This window comes from Ovis canadensis, chromosome 13 (assembly GCF_042477335.2).
Source record: "Ovis canadensis isolate MfBH-ARS-UI-01 breed Bighorn chromosome 13, ARS-UI_OviCan_v2, whole genome shotgun sequence".
NCBI classification, from domain to species: Eukaryota; Metazoa; Chordata; class Mammalia; order Artiodactyla; family Bovidae; genus Ovis; species Ovis canadensis.
In genome coordinates, this window is record NC_091257.1 from 49,552,710 (window position 1) to 49,579,809 (window position 27,100).

General features: G+C 44.6%; 1 protein-coding gene across 15 annotated transcripts in view; it reads right to left on the reverse strand.

Moving 5' to 3' along the window:
* Window positions 1-27,073, reverse strand: part of SVIL (supervillin) — a 258,674-nt gene extending 231,601 nt beyond the window's left edge. For 11 of the 15 annotated variants that reach the window (XM_069547648.1, XM_069547643.1, XM_069547647.1 and 8 more), the window contains exon 1: window positions 26,351-27,073. The gene's annotated coding sequence lies outside the window, so the exon portion shown is untranslated. Of the gene's footprint in view, window positions 1-21,425; window positions 21,530-25,299; window positions 25,604-26,350 lie in introns of those variants that run through there. The other 4 variants (XM_069547631.1, XM_069547630.1, XM_069547629.1 and 1 more) reach the window with 4 other exon arrangements.
* Between the last annotated feature and the right edge of the window lie 27 nt (window positions 27,074-27,100).

Sequence of the window (27,100 nt, forward strand, 5' to 3'; positions counted from 1 at the left end):
GCTTATCTGCAATCTGCTCTGGTTGTGTCTCAGACTGTATTTGTTGACTAAATAACACACACAGAAGTTTGAATGAGAACTCAAAACTTATTAATTTTACACCCATTGCTTTCCCTGCACCTCTAGAGACCATTATAGCTGTAACAGGTCTACTGCACTGTAACTAACCAAGGTCTGATTAGGGCTTCCTTGGTGGCTCAGACAGTAAGAATCCACCTGCCAATGGAGGAGACCCAGGTGGGTCAGGAAGATCCTCTGGAGAAGGGAATGGCTACCTACTCCAGTATTCTGGCCAGGAGAATTCCATGAACAGAGGAGCATGGCAGGCTACAGTACATGAGGTAGCAAAAGAGTTGGACATGATTAAGCGACTAACACCTTCACACAAGGCCCGATTAATGAATAACACAGCATCCCTTGAGAAAATGAATAAATGTGCTAGCTGACATAATCTACCAAACTCTTTCTGCTGCTGCTGCTAAGTCGCTTAAGTCGTGTCCGACTCTGTGCGACCCCAGAGATGGCAGCCCATCAGGCCCCCCTGTCCCTGGGATTCTCCAAGCAAGAACACTGGAGTGAGTTGCCATTTCCTTCTCCAATGCGTGAAAGTGAAAAGTGAAAGTGAAGTCGCTCAGTCATGTCCGACTCTTAGTGACCCCATGGACTGCAGCCTACCAGGCTCCTCTGTCCGTGGGATTTTCCAGGCAAGAGTACTGGAGTGGGGTGCCATTACCAAACTCTTACACTATAACTTAACCTGTAAACATATGAAGTCTTCATAAACAAAATCATAAAGGAATAAAACAAAATAGTCCATAGTTGCCTAAGAAGAACAACATGTGACAGTTTATAGATCTCTTAAAGAAAATTAGAGATACCAAGAGAACATTTCATGCAAAGATGGGCTCAATAAAGGACAGAAATGGTATGGACCTAACAGAAGCAGAAGATATTAAGAAGAGGTGGCAAGAATACACAGGAGACGTACAAAACAGATCTTCACGACCCAGATAATCACGATGGTGTGATCACTCACCTAGAGCCAGACATCCTGGAATGTGAAGTCAAGTGGGCCTTAGGAAGCATCACTACGAACAAAGCTAATGGAGGTGATGGAATTCCAGTTGAACTATTTCAAATCCTAAAAGATGACGCTGTGAAAGTGCTGCACTCAATATGCCAGCAAATTTGGAAAAATCTGCAGTGGCCACAGGACTGGAAAAGGTCAGTTTTCATTCCAATCCCAAAGAAAGGCAATGCCAAAGAATGCTCAAACTACCGCACAATTGCACTCATCTCACGTGCTAGTAAAGTAATGTTCAAAATTCTCCAAGCTCGGCTTCAGCAATACGTGAACCGTGAACTCCCTGATGTTCAAGCTGGTTTTAGAAAAGGCAGAGGAACCAGAGATCAAATTACCAACATCCGCTGGATCATGGAAAAAGCAAGAGAGTTCCAGAAAAACATCTATTTCTGCTTTATTGACTATGCCAAAGCCTTTGTGCGGATCACAATAAACTGTGGAAAATTCTGAAAGAGACGGGAATCCCAGACCACCTGACCTGCCTCTTGAGAAACCTATATGGAAGTCAGGAAGCAACAGTTAGAACTGGACATGGAACAACAGACTGGTTCCAAATAGGAAAAGGAGTACATCAAGGCTGTATATTGTCACCCTGCTTATTTAACTTACATGCAGAGTACATCATGAGAAATGCTGCGCTGGAATAAGCACAAGCTGGAATCAAGATTGCCAGGAGAAATATCAATAACCTCAGATATGCAGATGACACCACCCTTATGGCAGAAAGTGAAGAGGAACTAAACAGCCTCTTGATGAAAGTGAAAGAGGAGAGTGAAAAAGTTGGCTTAAAGCTCAACATTCAGAAAACGAAGATCATGGCATCTGGTCCCATCACTTCATGGGAAATAGATGGGGAAACAGTGGAAACAGTGTCAGACTTTATTTTGGGGGGCTCCAAAACCACTGCAGATGGTGATTGCAGCCATGAAATTAAAAGACGCTTACTCCTTGGAAGAAAAGTTATGACCAACCTAGATAGCATAAGTCAAAAGCAGAGATATTACTTTGCCAACAAAGGTCTGTCTAGTCAAGGCTATGGTTTTTCCAGTGGTCATGTATGGATGTGAGAGTTGGACTGTGAAGAAAGCTAAACGCAGAAGAATTGATGCTTTTAAACTGTGGTGTTGGAGAAGACTCTTGAGAGTCCCTTGGACTGCAAGGAGATCCAACCAGTCCATTCTGAAGGAGATCAGTCCTAGGTGTTCTTTGGAAGGACTGATGCTAAAGCTGAAACTCCAATACTTTGGCCACCTCATGGGAAGAGTTGACTCATTGGAAAAGACTCTGATGCTGGGAGGGATTGGGGGCAGGAGGAGAAGGGGACGACAGAGGATGAGATGGCTGGATGGCATCACCGACTCGATGGACATGAGTTTGAGTGAACTCCAGGAGTTAGTGATGGACAGGGAGGCCTGGCGTGCTGTGATTCATGGGGTCACAAAGAGTTGGACACGACTGAGCGACTGAACTGAACTGAGTAGGTGCAGGGCCAGAAAGCGATGAGAACTTCAGAGAGTAGGCTACATAGGACATCTTCTAGAAAAAGGCATTGATTCCAAACAGACAAATGAGTTAGAAATAGAGGGTGGGAAGGGTACAGGAAAGGAAACCTGAGTCTTCCCTCAATAAATAAAAAGACCTATAAAAACTCAAGGAAAAATATAGGCCACAAACAAAATGCAAGAAAGACATAGTCCAAATGCGCCATGATTTTCAGTGACAGGTGGAATTTAACAGAATGAACCCATTTGTAAATGACATTAGAAATTTTCTCCTTCAAGCATTTCTATAGTTGCAATATTAGAACCATCAGAAGGATGTGTAATCACAGCATACTACTTGCTCTGCCAAAGGCAGTATTAACCTTCAAATTCAACCTATGGACAAAACTTAGGAAATACTTACTGCCAGCTAGAGAACATTATCAATACCTCAACACTGCAAAGGTAAAGACAACACAGGGAAAAGTTTAAAGACAAGGGGAAAAGAGAGGCAGATGAAAGGGTAGTGGTGCTTAGGATCCTCATCCCACAAAACGTGGCACTTAAGAGGTAGAAAGTAGATGGAACAAGGTATAGAGATTTGTGACTATTAAATGTTAAATTGCAAAGGTAGTTTACAGAGGAATTCATATAGTGACAAAACTAAGTTACGCCTGCCTCTGTGTGCATGTGTGGGCTCCCTCGATCACAGCAGTGTCAGCAGATAAAACTCACAACAGATACATCCAAGATACCTGAGTAAATGTGTTATTGGTTATAGAAGTAATAACCACTAAAAGAATTAACAGGAACCATCAAAATTGCATTGCCTCTGGAAAATAAGACTCTTGTTTTTCATTATTAGTGTTTTTCTACCATCTGACTTTTTTAAACCATGTTCATGAATCACTTCAAGGTTTGTGTAGAAGCTAGCAAACTTTTTCTGTAATTAACCAGATGGTAAATATTTTAGGCATTGTGAGACATATGGGTCTCCAGCAAATGCACAACTCTGCCCCTGTCTGTCCCAACAGACATCTGTAAATCAGCAACTGTGACTGTGTGCCAATAAAACTTTATTTACACAAATAGGTGGCAAGCCCAATATGGCCTGCAGGCTGTATTTTGCAGACCCTTGATCTAGTTAGCCCAATGTTTCCCAAACCACGAGCCTCAAGATGCTCTAATATGTTTAAGGATAATCCTCCACAAAACGGGAGAGGGTCCATGTTCACAGAGCTTAGAAACTGCTGGCTTAAAGGAACTGATTTTCTAATGTGCTTATGAGTCTGAACACCCAACACAGAGGCACAGTTGTAGTTCAGACCAGGTCTCCAGTTTTCCTGAAGACACTGGAAAAGCATCAAAGTATTCCTTTTTGGGGGGAAGCTGAACAGCGGAGGCGTATGAGAGCTTCTTTTAAAAAAACTTATTTTGTATGGGTGTATAGCTGATTAACAAACAATGTTGTGATGGTTTCCAGAGAATAGTGAAGGGACTCAGCCAAACATATACATGTATCCATTCTCCCCCAAACCCCCGTCCCATCCAGGCTGCCACATAATGTTGAACAGAGTTCCATGTGCTATACAGTAGGTCCTTGCTGGTTATAATGCCACTTGAAGCAACATGATGGACCTCGAGATGATGATACTATGTGAAATTGGTGAGAAAGACAATTACCATATGACATCACTTATATGTGAAATCTAAACTATGACACAAATGAACTTATTTATAAGACAGAAACCAGACTCACAGACATAGAAAACAAGTTTATGGTTACCAAAGGGGAAAGAGGAGGGGGATAAGTTAGGAGTATGGGATTAACAGATACACCCTACTATATATAAAATAAATAACAAGGTCCTACTATATAGCTCAAGGAAGTATGTTCAATACCTTGTAATAAACTATAATGAAAAATAATCTGGAAAAGAATATGCATATGGCTGAATCACTTTGCTGTGCACTAGAAACATAATATTGTAAATCAACTATACTGCAATTAAAAAATGAATAAAAATAAAGACAACTGTATTTTGCTGTGACAGAACAAATTGAAAAGGTTATTTATTGCATTTAAAAAATAAAGATAATAAAGCAGACAATACTAAGAGACAATTTTAGCAAAGGCAGTACATTTGCTGCTCAGTGGCCTTCCAACAGTAACAAAGGAATCAGCCAAAATCATAATTAAATGACCAAGAAAAAAATTTAATGACTTTTAGCAAAATTTGAGCTTGCAACTATGCCCAGGTATAAAACATCTTGGATTCTTGAATAAAAACAAAAATAAAGGAACATTTTTAGATGGAGAGATGGTAAAATAAATTATTTATTTATGGAAATGTTGTTAGAAAATTATGAGGACAAAGTAAAAAGACAGTGTTGAAAGAGTGACTTTTAATTAGCAACCAAACAATTCCCCCTTTGATATTTCTAGCAATATAAAAGATAAATTTTAAATTTGAAAAACAAGTAATTAGCTTTAAATGAATTATGCAGTATCAGAGACACCACTCAGTCAGGACTTTGGGTATGTTTTGTCTCCAAAGACTGAAATTCATGAAGAAATGTTGCCAGTTCATTGAGAAAATGGAACTCATGGTGAAGATACTTTTGAATCTTTTACATCTGCAAAGAAGGATTTCAGCTAGATATGAAAACAAAAGGTTTCTATCATGATGTTTCTATCATGACAGAGTATTCTTGCTAAGTTGGGTCAAAAAATCGAGACTTACTAGATTTTTATAGTAAGAGACTGGTATTTCTCTTAGTACTTCATTCTACTGTATGATAATAATTTTCAGCTGGCTTTCCAAAGCACAGCCTACAAAAACCATCATGCATATTGTTAAAATTGTTTGGTATAGGCATATAAATGCTATGAATTACCACCAGTTTAAAGAACTGCTAAAACAAATACATGGCAATCAATTTAATGATTATGTATTCTCTGCCAGTGATCTTCGACTGAATCACGGAAGAGTTTTACAGAAGATCTGCTGTATAGTTAAAGAGTTCATGGTTTCCTGTAAACAAATAATAAAGATTAAAAAACTGCAGCATGATATATTTTCTCATAGATACAACACTGCATATGAACAAACCAAGTTTAAAGGTCCATGGAGAGGAAGAGATTATTTATGACCTACCTAGAAAGTGTGAGAATATATACCAAAATTGATACTTTTCATAAGTGAAAAATAATGGTCATACATTTTCATAACCTGGATTGATATGCAGAAGATTTGACTGAAACCAAAAGCATTACATAAATTGCCTCCAACATACAAGAAAATTTGAACGATACTTTATTGACATTGATAAATTTAGCATTTTCAATTTTTATAATATCCCTTTGATTTTGATGTTAGTAATTCTGAGTTGGCATGAAAGTTAACAAATTCACATAATTTGAATAGACTTTAAAACTGACAAGTTTCTGTTTCAAAAAAATCAATTCTTCCAAAAAGATAAACCAGTTTTGTCAATTTGAATGGCATATATTAAAAGAAAAGTATTTTTGACAGTAGATTCGGTTATTGGAAAACTTACATATGTTTGAAACTTGGTTATACAAATCTACTTTTTCAACTACAAATTTTAATAAATCTAAACGCAGAGCGAAGTATTTCAGATGAAGATATAGTATCTGAACTTAATTATGCTATAGTGTTAACATATACAACATATTTCAAGAATTAGAATAAATTAAAGAAGTCTCATTAATATTTTTATATTGTTTATAAGTAGAAATGACAACTTTGGGGGGGCGACTGGGTTAAAGAAAATATATTATTAAAGTCATTTCACCTGTTTCTTTTTAATTTTTTCAATGTTACTATCAGAAATTTTAAAATTATATACATGACTCATTCAGTTGAATAGCTGGAGGCTCTGGCTACTCAAAGCAGTCTTTTTTCCAGGAGCATCAATATCATCTGGAAATTTCTTAGAAATGCAAAGTTTGAGGACCCAGCAGAAACCTACTAAACAGAATCGGAATTTTATTGAAAGTCCCTAGTTGGGCCAATATGAAATAAGAGGAAATGGATTTAAGCCTTTGCCTAAGACAACCAAAAATAAAGAAAAACATCCCTTGCCCCTGCAAAGAAAAAAAAAAAAGTGGGGGGTGGGGGTAGGGGAAGAGAAGGAAAGAAAGGAAAATAAGGCACACAAAATATATGATATGCGAAGTAATGGTTTTCAGGAGACAACAGGAAGCTAATAAAGTGAGGCTATTCCAGCTTATTGCCTTAAGAGATTTCCTGGCCAAGTCACAGAGAAAGAGAACCCAAGAAAACCCCAGGAGATTCTGAGTTGAAGATACAGAGCTAAGAGTTTAGGGAGACCAAGGCAGCTAGAGTTGTAGTAAAGAGAGGAAAGCTGTACAGACAGGAAACTCCAGATATCTGCAAAAAGTCACTGCGGTATTCAGCTGAGAACTGAATAGTGTTGGGGTGGGGGCAAACTCTCTGTGGCTGGGAAAAAACGATCAGAGAGTATTAGAGGTATCACGGCCCAGGGCTCTCACAGGGCCAAATAGTACCTGTTTCCAAGACAGACAGGAAGACCTCATAAGGCAGGGGCATTAAGTACTCAGGGAGATCTTGCCTCTTTAGCGGGAAATAGTAGCCCAAGACTGAGCACTGTCCACGCACACCTACCAAGCCTCAAAAGGAAGATACGGAAGAATCACTTGTCCCCAGTTACTTTAGCTGTGGTCCCAAAAGAAGCTCAAGAATATTTATAGTTATACAAAAATATCCAGAATCCAAAAAAGATGAAAATAACCAAGTCTGGAATCCAATTTTTAAAAACCCTAGGCATGCAAAGAAGCAAGAAAATCCAACACATGAGGGGAAATATCAAACAACTGAAACTGACCCAGAATTAAGACAGATATTAGAATTACCAGACAAGGATAGAGATTCAAGATTTTAAATAGAGATATGACTACGTAAAATACAAATCAAATTCAGAGAGATAAAAAGTTACGTTGTGAGAGATGAAAAATACACTGGATATGATTAATGGTAGAATAGACATTGCAAAAGAAAAGATTAGTCAATTTGAAGACACAACAATAGAAACATGCAAAATGAGAAAAAAGAAAAAGTTAAAAAAAAATGAACAAAGCATAAATGAGCTGTAGAGACAGTTCAAGCATTCTGATATACATGAAATTTGGGCCCTCATGACAGAGGAGAGGCAGAAAATAATATTTGAAAAAATAATGATTGAAAATATTCCAAGTCTAAGTAAAACATAAGCCCAGAGAAACAAGGAGCTCAACTAACCCCAAGCACAAGAAATTTTACTAAGGCACATCATAAATTGCTCAAAACTAGTGATAAAGAAAAAAATCATAAAAGCGATCAGAGGAAAAGAACAGAGCATAGAAGAATACAGATAAGATGACATCAGATTTTATGTTGAAAATAATGTAAGTGACAAGTCAGTGAAGCAACATCTTTAAAGAAATGAAAGGAAAAAAAATTCAATCTAGAATTTTGAACCCTCAGAAATGTTTCACAAATGACAGCAAATAAGGACATTATCAGATATACAATGGAAAGAATTCATCAGCAGAGGTCCTGCCTAACAAAAATGTTAAAGGAAGGCCTTTTAATCAGAAGGAAAATGATATCAGGTAGAAATATGGATATACATGAAGGAATGAAGAACATTAGAAATAACAATTACCTAAGTAAATATATGACGCTTTTCTTATTATTTCTTTTTAAAAGAGAAATGATTTCTAAAATAAAAATAATAAAATTATGTGGAGTTAATTACATATATGAAAGTAAAGTAATACAAGGACCAAGATGGAATTTTACCATTGTAAGTTTCTTTTCTTTTTCTTTTTTTGGCCACACCCCGCCACATTGGGATCTTAGTTTCCCAACCAGGGATCGAACCCACACTTCCTACAATGGAAGTGTGGAGTCTTAACCATTAGACTGCCAGTGAAGTCCCTGTAAAGTTCTTATAATACAGGTAAAGTAGTAATAACATCACTTAAGGGTAGACAGTTGGTTCCCAGGTGGTGTTAGTGGTAAAGAACCCACCTTCCAATGCAGGAAATGTAAGAGATAAGGGTTCAATCCCTGGGTCAAGAAGATCCCTTAAAGGAGGGCATGGCAACCCTCTCTGGTATTCTTGCCTGGAGAATCCCTTGGACAGAGGAGCCCAGTGGGCTACAGTCCACAGGGTCACAAAGAGTTGGACACAACCAAAGCAACTTAGCACAAAATAGTAATAACATCACTTAAGGGTAGAGGATTAAAGATGTATACTATGAATGCAAGAGCTGGACTATAAAGAAAGCTGAGCGCCGAAGAATTGATGCTTTTGAACTGTGGTGTTGGAGAAGACTCTTGAGAGTCCCTTGGACTGCAAGGAGATCCAACCAGTCCATTCTGAAGGAGATCAGCCCTGGGATTTCCTTGGAAGGAATGATGCTAAAGCTGAAACTCCAGTACTTTGGCCACCTCATGCAAAGAGTTGACTCATTAGAAAAGACTCTGATGCTGGGAGGGATTGGGGGCAGGAGGAGAAGGGGACGACCCAGGATGAGATGGCTGGATGGCATCACTGACTCGATGGACGTGAGTCTGAGTGAACTCCGGGAGTTGGTGATGGACAGGGAGGCCTGGGGTGCTATGATTCATGGGGTCGCAGAGTTGGACACAACTGAGCAACTGAACTGATACACCCTAAAGCAACCACTAACATAACTAAGCGATAGAGCTAATAATCCATCAAAAGAAAGAAAATGGAATCATAAAAAAATTCTCAAATAATCCAAGAGAAAGCAGAAAAACAGGACAAGAGAATAAAAGACAGGATAAATGAAAAAAAAAAAACAACCAGGAAAATTACATACTCCAAACTAATGATATCAGTAATTACATTAAATGTAAATGGTTTAAGTGTGAAAACACCAATTAAAAGATATTGTCAAACTGGAAAAATAAGAGATCCAAAATCCATACTACCTACAAGAAATGCACTTTAATATAAAGACACAGATAGGTTTAAAGAGAAAGGATGGAAAAAGATATACCAGGCTAACAGACAAAGATTTCAGAGCAAAAATTATCATCTGCTATAAAGGAAGTCATTTCATAATGAAAAATATCCAGTTCATCAATAGGACATAACAGTCCTAAACATCTATTCAACTTAACAACTATGCTTCCAAACATATGAACCAAAAACTGATACAGCTGCAAGAAGAAAGGCCAATTCATAAGAATAGCCACATTTTCAATATTGCTCTCTTGATATTTAATAGGACAAGTAGATAGGAAATCAACAAATGTAGAAAAGATTTGAACAAGAGCCCCAGGTGATCCATTTGCACATTAAGGTTGAGAGGTACTCTTCTACCCTACTCATGACTGTATCCTGTCTTCTACCCTAGACAGTCTGTATTCAGGTGAACTTACAGCCAGTTTTTCTTTTGGCTTCTGACTGATATCATAACTGGTACAGGCATACTTCATTTTATCACACGTTGCTTTACTGCACTTGATAGATACTGGGTTCTTTACAAATCAATATCCACATAAGTGGCAACCTTGCATCGATCCTGCAAGGAGATCAAATCAGTCGATCCTAATCCTAATATTCAGGTTGGAAATCAACCCTGAATACTCATTGGAAGGACTGAAACTGAAGCTCCAATACTTTGGCCACCTGATGCGAACAGCCAACTCACTGGGAAAAGACCCTGGTGCTGGGAAAGATAGAAGGCAGGAGGAGAAGCGGACGATAGAGGATGAGATGGTTGGACAGCATCACTGACTCAATGGATATGAACTGGAGCAAACTCCAGGAGATGGTGAAGGACAGGGAAGCCTGGTGTGCTGCAGTCCATGGGGCCATAAGAGCTGGATATGACTTAGTGACTGAACAAGAACATCCATGAAAGTGTAACCTTGCATTGATCGAGTCTACTGGAGCCAGTTTCCAGTAGCATTTGGTCACTTCACGTCTCTGTGCTGCGTTTAGGTAATCCTTGCAATATTTCAAACTTTTTCATAATTTGTTTGGTGCCCTGTGATCAGTGATCTCTGAGGTTACTACTATAATTTTCTGAAGTTTCAGATGATGGTTAGCATGTTTTAACAAGAATTTTTTTTTTCTTTTTTGGCTGTGCCACATGGCATGTGGGATCACAGGTTCCCTAACCAAGGATTGAACCTGTGCCCTCTGAAGTGAATGTGCAGAGTCTCAACCACTGGACTACTAGGGGAGTATTTTTTTAATTAAGGCATGTACTTATTTTAGACATAGTGTTATTGCACACCTAATAGACTATATTATATTGTAAACAAAACTTTTATATGGATGGGGAAACCAAAAAATTCATGTGACTCACTTTATTGCAATACATGTTTTATGGCACAGGTCTGGAATCAAATCCAAAATATCTCCAAGGAATGCCTGAATACTTTTGTCTGGCTTCCAGGCTAACCAGGAGTTAGAGAAGAAAGTATTTTTAGGAAAGTTACTCTTTAAAAAAATCAATCACAGAATTTAGAGATGGTAGAGTCCAAAGAATCTGGATTTACCCGTATTATAGACCTAGAAAGAACACCAGCTCCCCACTTACGTTTAAATTTCTTGAGACTTCAGGTACTCATCTATGGGACTATGTAAGAGCTATTGTAAAGTACAGACAATGCCTAGTACACAGCCTACACCAGAATACTCAACAAACATTAATTCCTTTCCCACAGTCAATAAACATTCCATGTATAGAGATTACCTTTCTAGTGCATATGCTCGGAAATCTTAATCAAAGGATGGGAAAAGATAAGATCTTCAATGGCAAAACATGCCAATATCTTTATTCTAATCACCGAAAATCCTGACACACCACTGAATTCAGCCAATACGTTCCCTTCTCACCCTCAGTGAAGAGCTTTACTTTATTTATAGTGGTCACTGACATTCTTCTAACAGCTGTTGCCTTCCATCTCATAAGGGATTAAGAAAGAAAGGAAGAAATTGAACAGCTTTATAACCAACTTTTTAAATTGTGGCAAGTGTATACAAATGGTGATATTTTAAGTATTTTTTCAAATCCCATTGGAAAATATCACTTGTTATTGACCTAATCACATCAAGAATGAAAAAACAGGGCTGAGTCAGAAGACACGGAATCCAGGCCAGACCCAAGAACCTGCTTCTTTTATGATCTTGAGTAGAACATTTTTCTTTGTGAGCCTAAATTTCCTCCTCTATTAATAGAAAAGACGAGCCAAGTTCATCGTAGAGAGTGCAAAAAGAAATTAAATGAGGACTTCTCTGGTGGGCCAGTGATTGAGAATCCACCTGCCAAAGCAGGAGACGTGGGTTCAGTCCCTGGCCTGGGAAGAGTTCACATGACACAGAGCAGCTAAGCCCATGCGCCACGACTATGGAAGCCTGGTGTCTAGAGCCGGCGCTCTGCAAGAAGAGAAGCCGCTGCAGTGAGAAGCCTGTATAGCACAACTAGAACACAGTCCATACAGCAATGAAGACCCAGCACGGCCATAAATAAATAACACTTACAAATAAGGAATTAAATGAGATGAGTGTGAAACTATAAAAAATTACTTAACTACAAGATATTTTCAATGCTCATGGTCGTTGGTTCTCCCATTAATATGAAAATCGAGAGATAACTGGGGGGGTAAAAACTGTCAAATATCAAGCCACTGCTCTTCTCCTTTTTAGATGTATTTGCTCAAAAATTTCCCAAATTACCACTGAAGAGATTTCTCTGTAAGTAAAAGGAAATGCAGTAACAAGAAAAAAATTTGAGTAACTTTTCTAAGACTGGATTACATAAAGTCCAAGAAATTAATAAACTTTGGCTTAACACTGGGCCAAACTTCCCCCCAAAACCCTAGTAAGTTAAGAAACAGTGGTAACATTAAACCTCAGTAAATCTATAGAAAGTAAAGAAAAAGAAAGCAAGGAAGGACGGAATAAAAGGGGAGGGAGGGAGGGAGGAAGAAAAAAGAAGAAAGAAAACAGTGGGAATGGCGACTGGAAGATATACACATTCAAACAGCAGCAATACAGAAACAGTCTTGTCACTATAAGTTAGACACAGATCTGGGACAGTCAACATCTTCAGCAAAAAGCAGACAAATACTTGAATCCTGTTCTCCAAACCAACATGGACTTGCATGCTAAGAGTGTGTGTGTGCTAAGCTACTTTAGTTGTGACCAACTCTTTGCAACCCTATGGACCGTAGCCCACCAGGCTCCTCTGTCCATGGGATTCTCCAGGCAAGAATACTGGAGTGGGTAGCCATGCCCTCCCCCAAGGGGATCTTCCCTACTCAGGGATCGAACCCACGTCCTTTAAGTCTCCGGCATTAGCAGAAGGGTTCTTTACCACTAGCACCACTTGGGAAGCCTGACAGTATGGCAGTATGACATTAGTACCATTTATTTATTGGCTCAGTGCTCTAGAAGGTCGGTGTTCCTTGGAGTCAGAAGCCCTAGGTTTAAATCTCAATCCTGTCACCCACTACATAAGTGATTCCGCCCAGTTCTCCACCCCTGTGAGCTTCAATACTGCTCTTCTGTGAAATGGGAATAACACTACCTACTTCAGGTGGTGGTTGTGATTCAGTGGCATTAGTGATGTGAATGTGTTCTCCACATAAAAGCACTCATATAAGCTTGAAATCTCCTAAATTTAAATGATGATTATTCATGAGAAGTCATATTCATAGCATTTTAATGGTAACTTTCAATATTCACTGAAGAAGGCATTACTCTTAGCAAGAGCTGTTTGTCCTACCAGATGATGAATGATACTTTAGAGAATAATGGTAATAATAGTAGGAAACCCATCTGGAGAATAGTTCTCTCAAGAATTCATTTGTTAAATTGTCTCTATCGATACAGAAGCTTAAAAAATATTAAATCCATAGGTATCCTTGTATTCACGTACACTGAGTGACGATAACTAATTCGTAAGCCTAAACACAATGGGGGCAACTCCTCCACAGCTCATCAACTGTCCCCAGTTCTCCCTGGAATCGAAAACAATGGGGAAAGCACTGGGAAGTGGGACAGCAGATAAAGCAGAAAAGCCATTCTGGATTCTGGGGTTAACTCTCAGCAAGCCGTGTGGAGCTGGCAACCAAAGAGAACAAAAAGCATGGAGGAAAAGGTCTGGGTGATGACTATGCTAACACAGCGGCTCAGTCTGGTAAAGGGTTTGCCTGCAATGCGGGAGATCCAGGTTCAATCCCTGGGTCGGGAAGATCCCCTGGAGAAGGAAATGGCAACCCACTCCAGTATTCTTGCCTGGATAATCCCATGGACAGAGGAGCCTGGCGGGCTACAGTCCTTGGGGTCACAATGAGTCAGACACAACCAGGTGACTAACACTATGCAAATACAGTGCTTAACTTTGTGAAGGGGACTTTTAGCTGACATGGGAAGGGATGGAGTAGAAAATGGAAGGAACGGGCCAGCAAAGAGTTGGCCCTCTTCATCCACGGGCTCTGCATCAGGGAATTCAACCTATTGCAGATCCGCATATGCAGGATCTCATGGATTTCATGTATATGGAGCAAAAAACATATGAAGTGAAGTGGCTCAGTCGTGTCCGACTCTTTGTGACCCCATAGACTGTAGCCTACCAGGCTCCTCTGTCCATGGGATTTTCCAGGGAATAGTACTGGAATGGATTGCCATTTCCTTCTCCAGGGGATCTTCCCAACCCAGGGCTCGAACCCGGGTCTCCCGCATTGTAGACAGACACTTTACCGTCTGAGCCACCAGGGAAGTCTTGTGGGCCTGTAAATGTTAGCTTCCCCGGTGGCACTAGTGGTAAAGAAACCGCCTGCAATGCAGGAGATTTAAGAGACACAGGCTCAATCCCTGGGTTGGGAAGATCCCCTGGAGAAGGGCATGGCAACCCACTCCAGTATTCTTACCTGGAGAATCCTGTGGAGGGAGGAGCCTGGCGGGCCACAGTCCAAAGGGCTGCAGAGTCAGACATGACTGAAGTGACTTAGCATGCACTCACAGATATTAGCAGCTCTACCATCCGATAAAAGATGCTACTACTTGTAGCTAGAACTAGTGTCTGTGCTCAAAATGAAAGTGAAAAGTTTTCTACAATAAATTTGCAGTTTCCTTTAAGTGTATTTCTGCGCCCCCCCCGCCCCCCGCCCAAGAAGCCTAGACATTAGGGATGGAACTAATTTGTTCATGGAAAAAAAATAATAAAGTGCTTTCACTGCCTGCTGTAACTGACTTGTGCTTTCTTCCAACCCTGGGAGAACCAAGTATAGGAAAAAAAAAAAAAAGACCATGTGATGAAAGCTTTAAGTTTTTTTTTTTAAAGTGATGAGGAAGTTTTTAAAAAAAAAACACACAGATGTTAGGTTTATATAAATAATCAAGTGAAACATGTTTCTACTGTGTAATTTTCCTGTCATGCATATAATATGTGTTTCTTTTTCCTGGAAGTTCAACGTCAGAACTTTATGATGATGACTGTTTTTCAACAGATAATTTGATAATTCTGGGGTCAGAATAAGAATATAAACATATATATATGTAAATATATATCTACATATCATACACATATATCTTATTTAAAAGTCTTACATCATATTCATTATGAGGAATGGGAAGGAAATAGTCTAACACCACTTAAAGTAAGTTCTCTCTATACTTGGGTTCACAATCTATCAATTTTTCTAGGAATGTAGTGCATGGGAACAGGTTATGGGGGAGATGAGAGTACACTCCGGGTGTATTAGCCTTATTCTTAGAGCTTTTGGACTTACAATCCAATAGACTAAAAATACAGCTTTTCGCAAAAAAAAAAGCCTGTTTCCCTTCAAGTTTTCAAGCATGGAATTTCTTCCTCACAGCATACAATTCAGGAACAGAGGACTACCTTTCTACTTCCCCGGCTATCAAGGGCCACGTCTGAAACAGGACACACAGACACAGCCCTGGAGCAGATCATTCTTGTCAGAGTTTCTTCTTAAGCCCCAGAGTGATTCATCCTGAGAAGGCTGCCCTGGGTCCACACAGACTCCCTCTGAGAGAAAACACACCCAGCTTTCCTTTCAAACCTCTACTTTTCTCCAAAAATAGTAGGTTTTGCCAACCTGCCTAGCCAGCATTCTTAAATCACAACCAGGCTTTTATCAGAAACACCAACGTTTGATCCTTGAAAGGCATTCAAGATAAGAGCAGTGTAGCCTACACCACGCTGGATGTGAAGATGAGACTTCTGAGAGCGGCTTCAGGCACACAGATCGCCTCCAACAGATGGGGAAGTCCCTCTTCCCTCCAACAGGCCTGAAATAGAACCTCTTTCCTCCCCCAGAAACCGCTGAAAACAGCAAGGCAGACACTAGAGGTTGCTGGCTGTGACACACAGCACCAGGAAAAGAGGCTGCTCGCTGTGGAGGACAGTCCCTCCCGAGTGACAATAAGCCTGGCAGCTAGTTGCTGCAGAGCTTGGCAGAAGGATAAGAAAGCCTCTTTAGAAACACAGTTGGCAAAACACTGAGTATAAAGGACACTCTGAGAAAATGCGTAATTACAGACTCAGAGTCACTGTCTGGACTACATCCCCACCATACGTCCCTTAGAGGACAGCGGGGATCGTCTGCACCCCACTGGACATCCTGTAGGCACGCTGCTCTCCAGGCTTCCTTCTTCCTCATTGCATGCGGTGGTGCAGATGGGCGCAGAAGGAAAAGCCAACCTACAAGACGCTAACATGGCTGTCTCCTTGATTAAATAAAGTTGATGGCTTGGGATCCGAATTCACACCGACTCTACTACTCACTGTCTTGCCTCATTCGGGGTACTTAGCCTGTGAAGGCTTCAGCTCAGAGATGGTGCTGATGAAAAGTTGCACTGCATTTCAAGCCTCAGCAAAGAGCCCAATACACAGTCCCAGCCAATCTTCCATGCTGCTGTGATCAACAGCATCACTGCCCCTACCAGTGCATCCTGTGTGCCCCCTTACACCCGGAGTATACTCACATCCCTCCCACAACATGTTCCTGTGCTTCTGTGCCGGCAGACCCATCTCCGACTGTAAGCCCCACGAGGTCAGGACTGACTCTATAGTCTCAACACCAAGCCCACACACACGCGCGGTTAACAGATACTTGCTGACCAAATCAGTGAATGAACAGTCCACTTGATGCTTTCACATCTCATTTCTACGTAATCCCAACTTAAAAAGCCTTTCCCCAGATGTTAATATAGATGGATAACTAGATTAAGTGAACTGAACCTGGTAACCACCTTGAGATGCCGCTGGATACCAATTAAAGAACCTGGCTGAAACAAAGATCCTTTGCTCTGGGTGAGTCTGTAGGAATGTAAGCTCCTATCCCAATGCTTTAAGCAGGCTCCCCTGTCTACCAGGGCAAGAAAACTGGGCTCCTTTCTAATTGTGGAGATTTACAAGCAAACTCCATTTGGCATAGAGAAGCATTCTTTCCCTTTGTTTTGCAGAATTAAAAAAAAAAAAGTGGACAGCAAGATGCGAGGGCTCCAGAATTCATGGGGATCACCACTGAGCAGGAGCTGAACCCCAGAAACTCCTCCTGCAGCCCTGTTTCAAGGCATTTTCTTCCACTGCCTTCCAACAGCCAGCCTGCTCCATCCTGACCCTGAAGATGCTTCTTTGTGACCGAAGCTTTGGAGAGAAAAATAAAGAGTCCCAAATTGGGGTGAATCTGTGAAGGATCTCCCCGGACCTCCTCTCCACTGTATTTTCACAGATGCAGGATCACAGCAAGGAAGTACCCGACATGACCCTCTGGAACAGCACAGACTCAAGATGACCAATCTTTCAGGATTTACAGAAACAGACTGGCCACCCAGCACAAACTCAACTTCCTTTAAAGGTCTTTCAAAAGTATAATTTGAAGAAGGGGAAAAAAAGCAAACATTATTTCTGTTCTGTGTATATACAATGTCCATTTGCAAGGAAAAAGTTATCAAAACACAAGTTCATATTTCAGTGACTTCCAAGGTGCTGCCATGTGAAAGGGAAGCCAAAATAAATCTCAAAACCTTTCCCCCAAAGTTCAAGTCTTTCAAATGCCCTGACCAGACCAGTTTCAAGACTGGTGTTTCCAAGGTCCAATTCCAAGAATCATTTTAGTTACAAGCCTCAAAATAAAAACTGTAATAGTGCATATAACATATGTCATGATTATACCCAACGTAAGTGACAATCAAACAGGACTGGCTGGTGATAAAGGCAGCAGGGCCTGCGAAGTGTGGGTTAAAACTAACAAATGAGAAACAGAAGCACCATCACAGAAGGGGAGGAAGGATTAGTTGAAAGAGGCTAAGAGAGTAAACTTCAACAGTGCTGAGCACAAGAAATGTGTCATTATGCATGGTGATGGATGTTGACTAGATTTATTGCGGTCATCTCATAACATACACAAATATTGAATTGTTATGTTGTACACCTGAAGCTGGTATGTCAACTACATCTCAACAAAAATCAAGAAGGTAAAAAAAAAAAAAGAAAGGGTGGGGTGGGGAGCACAGGAAGCGAGAAGGAAAAAGCAGGACAGAAACAAAGCCATGCCCTGGGAGGCCTGGGAAAGTGCACACACAGAGGGGCCGAAACAGGGCCGCAGGATGAGCCAAGGATCGGCCATCAGCCAGAGGAGGAAAAGCCAGCAGAAGTAAGCAGCGAGGATAGGGGAGAACTCACCCCGTGTCAAAGGGCCGGCTGGATAGTGGGGGAGCAATTAAATACCAATGACAGATAGAGATAAGGGCATTCCAGGCAAAGTGTCCCCAAGACACCTGAAACCAGCGGCTGCGGGAGGTGGCTGGGTGACCGCCACAGACCAGGAGAAGGAGGGCAGCTCATCAGAGAGAAGAAAAAAAAAAAGTCTCACAAAGAGGAGAAGGCAGCCAAAGCTTGGTGTGTGGGGTGCTGTTAAGAGGCATATGGGAGCAAACTGTGTCTGCACAAGGAACTCACCAGGGTGGGGTGGTCTTGAGCCAAATAGTGGCCCCTCATGGCTGCACCCCCAAAGCTCATCACCTTCTTCTTTCTACAGGGAAGCGGCTATTGCATCCAGAGCATTGAACGGGGATGAAACACTCTGAGATGTAGTTAACGTGAAATCATCTTCTGAAAGGAGCTGGGCTAGCTGAAGAAGAGTAACACGTCCGCTGGCCATGTTGGGCCTCTGTGTGTGTGCGCGCGCAGGCACGCACGTTGTGTGCTGGTTCATGACAGGTAGGAGGGAAGCCCGTGTTATAAAGCTTGATGGACCTAGAGGTGATCATACTAAGTGAAGTCAGAAAGAGAAAGACTAATACCATATGATATTATTCGTATGTGGAATCTAAAAAAAAAGATACAAATGTACTTGTTTACAAAACAGAAATAGACATACAGATAAGACAAACTTATGGTTACCAAAGGTGGAAAGGGGAGCAGATAAATTAGGAGTTTAGGATTAGCAGATACACACCACTATATTTAAAACAGATATCCAACAAGGGCCTGCTGTTACAGTACAGGGAACTCCACTCAATATCTTATAATAACTGCTAATGGAAAAGAAGCTGAAAAACAATAGATTTATATACGTGTGTGTATAACTGAATCCCTTGCACCTGTTACACCTGCAACTAACACAACATTGTAAGTCTACAATCCAATTAAAAAATAAAGGAACAAAAGGGAAGTTGGCAACTGCCCTCAAGAGCCAAGACTTGAAAACAGAACATGGTAAGTGGGCCTTTATAACATGCAGAGAAGTGTAATAAGGAAAAGAATTATTCCAGAGAAAGAACCCAGTAAGGACCATGCAGACAAAAGACACACAATGAAGTCTCCAGAAGCTGAGGACTTGTCCTCTAGTTTCAAACAAGTTGATCCCTTCAAGACTTGATCAGCAAGGGCATGGATCTTTGAGGCAGGATCTTATCATTCTAATCCTAGCCCAGGCAAGGTTCTCAAAGGCAGAGCCGGTTTCCTCTTTTGTAAAATACACCCCACACTCTCGAGGCCTCCCCCTTCCTGCCACGCCAGGTCATCAGCTCAGAGAACCAAACACAGTTCTTGAGGGTCTTAAAATGAAATGGCAGCAAAAACAACTGAAAGCTGAGATGCTGTCACAAATCTAAGATTCCTGTGCAAAGGAGAATACGTGTGGTATGTCAATGGAGCCCTGAAGGAGAGTAAAGGGCTTAGAACTGTGGGTCTAACTTGGCAATTAATGGGTCACTGGGAGAGCTGAAACTACAGTGGGTGCCGGCACAAAGATGAGCATCAGAATCAGAAGGTTTTATTCATGAGGAGGGCATGGCAACCCACTCTAGTATTCTTGCCTGGAGAATCCCATGGACATAGGAGCCTGGTGGGCTACGGTCCACAGGGTCACAGAATTAGAGATGACTGAGGTTGACTTAGCACACACACACAAGTGACCAGAGTTTATTTTATAACCTCTCCTAGAACAAAGGGCCTGACTCAGTTCCTATAAAGCACTGGATTTATGCTTGTAACTGCTAGAGGTCATTTGTTCACCTCCATTCGCAGGAATTAGGAGGCAAGAGGCTTTTGAGTGGGCTTCCTTGGTAGCTCAGTTGGTAAAGAATCTGCCTGCCTGCAATGCAGGCGACCCTGGTGTGATTCCTGGGTCGGGAAGATCTCCTGGAGAAGGGATAGGCTACCCACTCCAGTATTCTTGGGCTTCCCTGGTGGCTCAGACAGTAAAGAATCTTTCTGCAATGCCGGGGACCTGGGTTCGATCCCTGGGTTGGGAAGATCCCCTGGAGGAGGGCATGGCAACCCACTCCAGTATCCTTGCCTGGAGAATCCCTAGGGACAGAGGAGCCTGGTGGGCTACAGTCCACAGGATTGCAAAGAGTCAGACACAACTGAGCGACTAAGCACAGCATATGGTTTTGAGTGCTGGGCAGCGGTCAGGGAACTGGGGGGCTGCAGCAGAGACAGGTGTGTCTACAGGCACATGCAAAGCCTTCTCTTGTTAGGATATGAACGCAACATTTGAGCAACCTTATCAAGCCTCTCCCATCTTCCTGGCCCCACACCCTCCTCCTCAGCTTTATTTGAGCAGACATGGTGACAACACCAATGGGATTACACAGAAAGCTCTCTGAAGAGGCACCTTCACACACACACGCAAATGCTGCCTCTATTACAGCCCTCACATCGTACTTGTTTCTGTCTGTTGTTTGACCTGGGAGTCCACCCACAGCTAGGCCCAAGCCCTTTTTCATCTTCAGGTTCTCCAGGCCTGCTTGCATGTAAACAGTCAACCTAAGATGCACTGAAGTAAACCAAACAGCTAAGTCATCTTGGGTAAGTAACAACTTCTTGGAAACTCCAGTTTTCTCAAGGATAAGATAAGGGGTGTGGGCAAAGCACAGACTCGCTCTAACAAATGCAAAATACCCTAAATCTTCAGAAAACAAAAGCGCACAGTCAGGACATACATTGTAACTTTTATACATTTCATGCAACAGAAGAATATATATGATTAATCCTGATAAATATTGCAACTTAAAAAAAGAAAACCCACTTAGTTTTATCATGAGACATGTTTCTTTGTTAGTCACCGAAATACAAAAGCAGCCAAGGTTTTCAGGAGGGAAAATCTACATACATGGTGGTCATCCTCAAAAAAAAAAAAAAGGTATGGGGAGGGGGGAATGTTAATTCTGACATTTCCTTTTCTCCCCTGAGACCCTCTATCTGGAATAACATTGACATAACAGAAACAAACAAGACTCTTTACAATGGCTACAGTTTAACAAAGGCGTCTATGGATTTTTACCTTCCTGGGTTTCTGCACAAAAGAAGCAAATGTAAGCACAGTTGCCCAGCAGCTGGCAAGTTCTCTCCCATACACGAAGAAGTTGTGGAGCAGCTGGGGAATGCAAGATGCTTTTGAACAAGCTGCTATGTGATCCAAAATAAGGCTGCCTGTTCATCTTCCCCACAATGGAAGCGACAGCCCAGCGCAGGTCTGGCGCATGCCCCGCAGCTGCTTCTTTCTTCCGCCCTGGAAACTCAACAAGTAGCTACAAATGAAGCGAGATGCACAAAAGGGGAGAAACCTCGCTGCTAACCCTTTGCACGCCGTTCCCTGGTTATAGACACGCAGCTCATTCACACCCAAATGGAAAAATCTATGTATGGCTTTCAAGGGCAATCTCACCCTGGACTCCACTCCATGCCCTTCTTGGTAACAACTTTCACCATTGGGTGGCATTTAATGATGTTATACAGTCTCCAGTCCTTCACCCAGGATGATTATTTAAAAGATAAACACAAAAATCAAGAACTAGAAAGCAGCAATGTTCAGGAGGCTTTCATCAACAACTTGACATAATACACTTAAAAATAACTATTTCTCCACTTGCATTGGCTAAATCGAAAATCTTCCAAGTTCTGGGGTTTTTTTTTTAACATATGAAATAGTTATTCTGGATGTTCACTCATTGTGTAGCTTAACTGTATGTAACCAGATCCGTCTCTGCCACCTTCCAAATGTTAGTTTGGCACTTTGGGCATCATACCAGTTGACCATATTTGAGCAAACAGTTTTAAAATGTTTAAAACTCTCCTCTCTCCCTGATCAATTTTGTGGCTCATCTTTAAACAGACTCCAGAAAATGTTCTGTTTTCCAAGTACATCCCAGAAAGCATTCTATTTTCCCACTTGCCAGGATCAGGCCAGCACAATTTTCACAGACATAGAAATTTTCTTTAGCGTTGCCAATGGCTAGTGAAGGCACAAAGAGAAGACCTGCTTCCTTTTCTCCAGCTTGTTTGGTGGTTTTGAGGGCTTTTTTTTCTTTTAAAGTCCTGTCCTCTTGGCCACGGGACACTGGCTTTGAATTTAAAAAGAAAGAGGAATAGCTTGAAGGTTGGCCACAAAATTACACAGCGGTAACACGAGGAGGAAAACTGGGCGGTTCCAGAGCTCCTTGTAAATTCCTTGGGCGACTAGACAAAGTTTTCCATCATTACCACCCCCACCCCCAACACAGACACACACATAGCACTTGCTGACAAGAATAGCTAAGTGCATTACCTTGCTGTATGAATGAAGAAGATCAAGTTAACTCTCAACTATTGCACCTCTCCACATAAGGGAAGAGAAGATTCTGTTCTCAAGAAGTGAAGTGAAATCGCTCAGTCGTGTCCGACTCTTTGCAACCCCCTACCAGGCTCCTCTGTCCATGGGATTTTCCAGGCAATAGTACTTGAGTGGATTGCCATTTCCTTCTCCAGGTGATCTTCCCAACCCAGGGCTCGAACCCAGGTCTCCCGCATTGTAGACAGACGCTTTACCATCTGAGCCACCAGGGAAGTCTGTTCTCAAACCTCCTCATTATTAGTTAACACTTGTTGAGCAGCTACTATGTGCTAGGATCTGTGCTACTAAGTGCCTTATATGAATGATCACATTTAACCCTTGCAGCTTGAAACCAGGCAATGCTATGACTGTGGTATTGTTTAGTTGCTAAGTAGTGCCGAACTCTTTAGACTGTGACCCTCGAGGCTCCTCTGCTCATGGGATTTCCCAGCCAAGAATACTGGAGTGGGTTGCTATTTCCTTCTCCAGGAGATTTTCCAAACCCAGGGATCAAACCCATGTCTCCTGCTTGGCAGGTGGATTTTCCACCCTTGTGCCACCTGGGAAGCCCCAGCATTACACACCTATAGACGGTGGAGGCAGCAGAGGTAGCCGGCCCTTAATCATCATGCCTCGCGGTCTGCACAACTGGCAGTGCTCTAGGATATTCTGAGTCAGGAATGTCATTCCAGGGTTTCAAACAACATTTTTCTCTGAGACAACACACTTTCAGTACACTCAAAACAACACCACCTTCTCATATCATAAACTGGAGTTCAATAAGGCTTAAAGATGTGATGATCTCAGATGCCTAACAGGAATCTTAAAGTCATAACCTACCAGTTATGACTTTAATTAATGAAGGCTGGTGCATTTCCAAGGCAGACTTCATTTTAAACACACGTGGCAACAATGTCAGAGCTTAGATGGGGTAGGAAATGCAGCCCTCTTCCTGCAGGAAGGCCAACAGAGCTGCGAGCTTCCTAGATAGAACTCCTGAGCCTAGGCCCACCTGCCTAATGAGATGCCTGTAGAGGCAAACCGCAGCTGTTTCTGCCTCTCTTTGGTGCTGTCAGATGACTCTAAGCAGTTTAGTTGTCTTCATATACCTTAAGCTTTAAACTAAGAGTTGGGGGGGGGGGGGGTCCCTGGTAGCCTAATGGTTAGGGTTCTGGCTTTCACTGCCAGAACCCATGGGCCTGGGTTAAATCCCTGGTTGGGGAACTGAGATCCTGCAAGTTGCTCTCGGCGGCCTAAAAAAACTTGGTTTAGGGGAGGCCCTGAGCCGCGCAAAAGTCAGCCACAGGTGAAGTCAATCTAATCCAAATAACTAACACCATCAAACGGAATCCAGGCTTAGAGCTTGTACCACTGACTCTGCAGTCACCAATCCACAACGCCTCTGGAGGGGCAGCCTTTGGGATAGGAACTGGGACTAGCAAACGAACGGTACCCTTTGGAGCGAGCGGGACAGACTCTCGGTGCTGGAAACCTCTTTGAGCCCGTTTCCCCAACTTAACGGTAGAAGTCATCTTTCTGCGGGAGGCTTAAAGTGAATGGTGACGATCCTTCCTAAGTGGACATAAGAGTCTCAGAAGGCCTTTCCCTACTTCAGCAGGGAGTGGCGGCAGATAAGAAAACTTGAAATCTATCCATAGATTACGGCGGGATACGGTTTCACACCGGAGCGGAGCGCCCCGGGTTTCTCCTGGGCAGCACCTCCTCTGGCGTCCTGCTCTCGGGAAACGTCTGTCGCACAAGGGAGATGCTGCCCCAGCCATCCCAAGGACAGGCTTGTGCCTAAGTCTGCGGTTTGCACGCAGTGACCACAACCTCGGGGGAGGACAGGAGCTCTCCTCTTTCTCCCCGCCGTCCTCTCCCCCCGGCGGAACTTCCAATTACAACAAACCGTCAGGACTGCACAGGAGCTGTAATGCGGACGCCAGAAGCGCTTAACCCCGCACCTGACCCAGATTGCGGCCTGAACTGGAGCCGCCGGGTCGCTCCCTCACAGTAATGCAACTACCGCCTTCTGGAGCTCCCCTCAGGGTACCGGGGGGGGGCGGCCGCTGTCACCCCGGGACTAAACCCCTCCCTTCCGGGAGCCCGCGCGGAGGGGCGTGGCCCGGCGGGCTGGCAGGGCGCGCGGCGCCGGCACTTCCCACCGCTGGGGCGCGACCCAGGGACCCCGAGGAAGGCGCCCGGGGGCCGCTGCTGCCCTCGCCCTCCGCCCAGCCGGTGAAACTGGGAGGCCGGCAGTGTCGCAGCTCTGGGCACACGCTTGCCCCTCGCCGGGCCGCCCCTTCCCCGCCCCTCCTCCCCGCCTAACGGGCCGCCCCGCTAACTTCCCGAAACTCCGCGGAGGGGAAGCCTGAGCCGGCCGGTGCCGCGGGGCGGCGCGCGCCCGGGCGCGCCGGGGACGGAAGTGGGTGGGAGCGGCGGCCGCGCCGCGCCTTTGTTGTTGCTCCGGGACCCCGCGGGCCCCCGCCCCCGGGAGCGCCCCATCGCGGCGGTCCGGAGATCAGCCTCCGCCAGCAGGACCGCCCCAAGCCCAAGTCCAACTAACCTCACCTCCTGCCCCCGGGGGAGGGCGCGCCGCGGAGCGTCCTACTGTCTGCCCGCCGGAGCTCTGTGCAGCTGATCCCTGCCCTCGGCCACCGTGCGGAGGGACGCTCCTCACCTTCTTTCCGAGCCTACCCCAGACCTCCCGGGGCACAGCTGCCGCTCCTGGCCCGACAGCCGCTGGGCAGCCCGGACTCTCGACAGCGCCGCGGCCACTCCCTGCCTGCTTTCCCAGAGGACCGGGTCCCCCTCCCGGGATGATTCACAGCTCCTCACCTGGAGCCTCACTCGAGTGCCCTCCCTCCTCCGGCCGGCGCGGCGATCGGGAGCGGGCGCCCTCTGCCGGGCCACCGGCCAGAGCTTCCCCGGGCTGGAGCGGGTCGGGAACATGGAGCCCGGCCGAGCGCAGGGACTCCCGCGCCTCCCACCGCGGCCACCCACGAGCGTAGGGGCCAGCGCGCCGGCACTGTCCTGGGCCGTTATGCGCAAGCTGGGCCCGACCCCGGCCCAAGAAGACCAGGGCTGTCCCTGTGCCCCGGGGCCACTGCGCGCCCCACTCGCGGGCCGGCCGGTCCAGCCCTGCTCCCCGGAGGCGTCCTCAGGAACCCACCATTAACCGCGTGAGCAAGACGAGTTTTAAAAAGCCCTGGAAAGTCAGTTTTACTGTGTCAAACAAAGTTTGGGTCTTGATTCTCAGTAGCCCTCTTCTGCCCGAATTGAAAGGGCCGGAGGAGAGGGTAGTGGCTTTATCACACCCCCGGGTCCTAGGACTCGGAAGACGCTTGGGGCAGCTTCAGGGACAGTCGCAGTCCCGGGGGAGCCCAAGGTCGGCCGGCGTGTCGCTCCCCAGCCAGGGGGGAGTGGCTGGCCAATGACTCGCTCTTTCGCCCAAGTAAACACACTTCCAGCAGGTGAGCCTATCCGTCTCCCCCTACCCCAGATACCGGGTACAACTTTAGAGGGGGGCCAAGAGGAGCCGAGAGTACACCCACGCGCGAGGGTCCGCGTCCCCAGCCCCGCGGGTTCACCCGCGCGCCCGGACTTCCCGCACTTACCTAGCCGGCGCGCTCGCCCACCTGCCTGCCGGCCGGCGGCGCAGAATTCCCCGCGGCTATGAGGGTGGCGGGGGCGTGGAACACTGGTCCTTGCGCGAGCTGGCTCTCGGCGAGGGGCTCAAGAGGGTCTGTCCGGAGCGCCGTCGCCACAGCTGCCAGAGCAGACGAGTTGCGAGGAGGGTCAGGGCCCAGCTAGCGCCTCCTTCCCAGAGAGCGGGCGCGCGAGTCCCGGAGCGGCGGGCGGGCGCCGGGTATTAATTGTAGGGCCCCCGGGTGTCGGCCGCCGGGCGCTCTGAGTGGCTCGGACCGCGCGCCAGGCCAGCGGGGCCCGGGCGACCCACCCCCTAGGCGCGCGCCCGCGCCTGCTGGGGAACGCGCGCGCACGCGTCCGGCGGCTCCGGGCCCCAGGGCTCGCCTTGCTCCCGGGGCTCCAGACCTGCGGCCGCTCTGAGGCCGGAGGGGCGCCACCGACCTTAGAGACCCGGAACTGGAGCTCCGAGGGTCCAGTCGATCCAGGGATAAAACCCAGCAAGGTGTGCGAACTTTGTAGTCACAGGCGCTCCGGGCCCGTTGTCAAAGAGACCATCCTGGCCCCTCCAGTCACAACTGTGAAAATCACGTCACCCTCCGACCTGCGGGTCTAGACGGAAGACCTTTCCTGTCTCCGCTCCCCCGCCCCCCCAAGTGGTTCTCATACTTAACTTTCGCTGATCAGAATCCTCCGCCCACCTCCACCTGAGATTTGTTGAA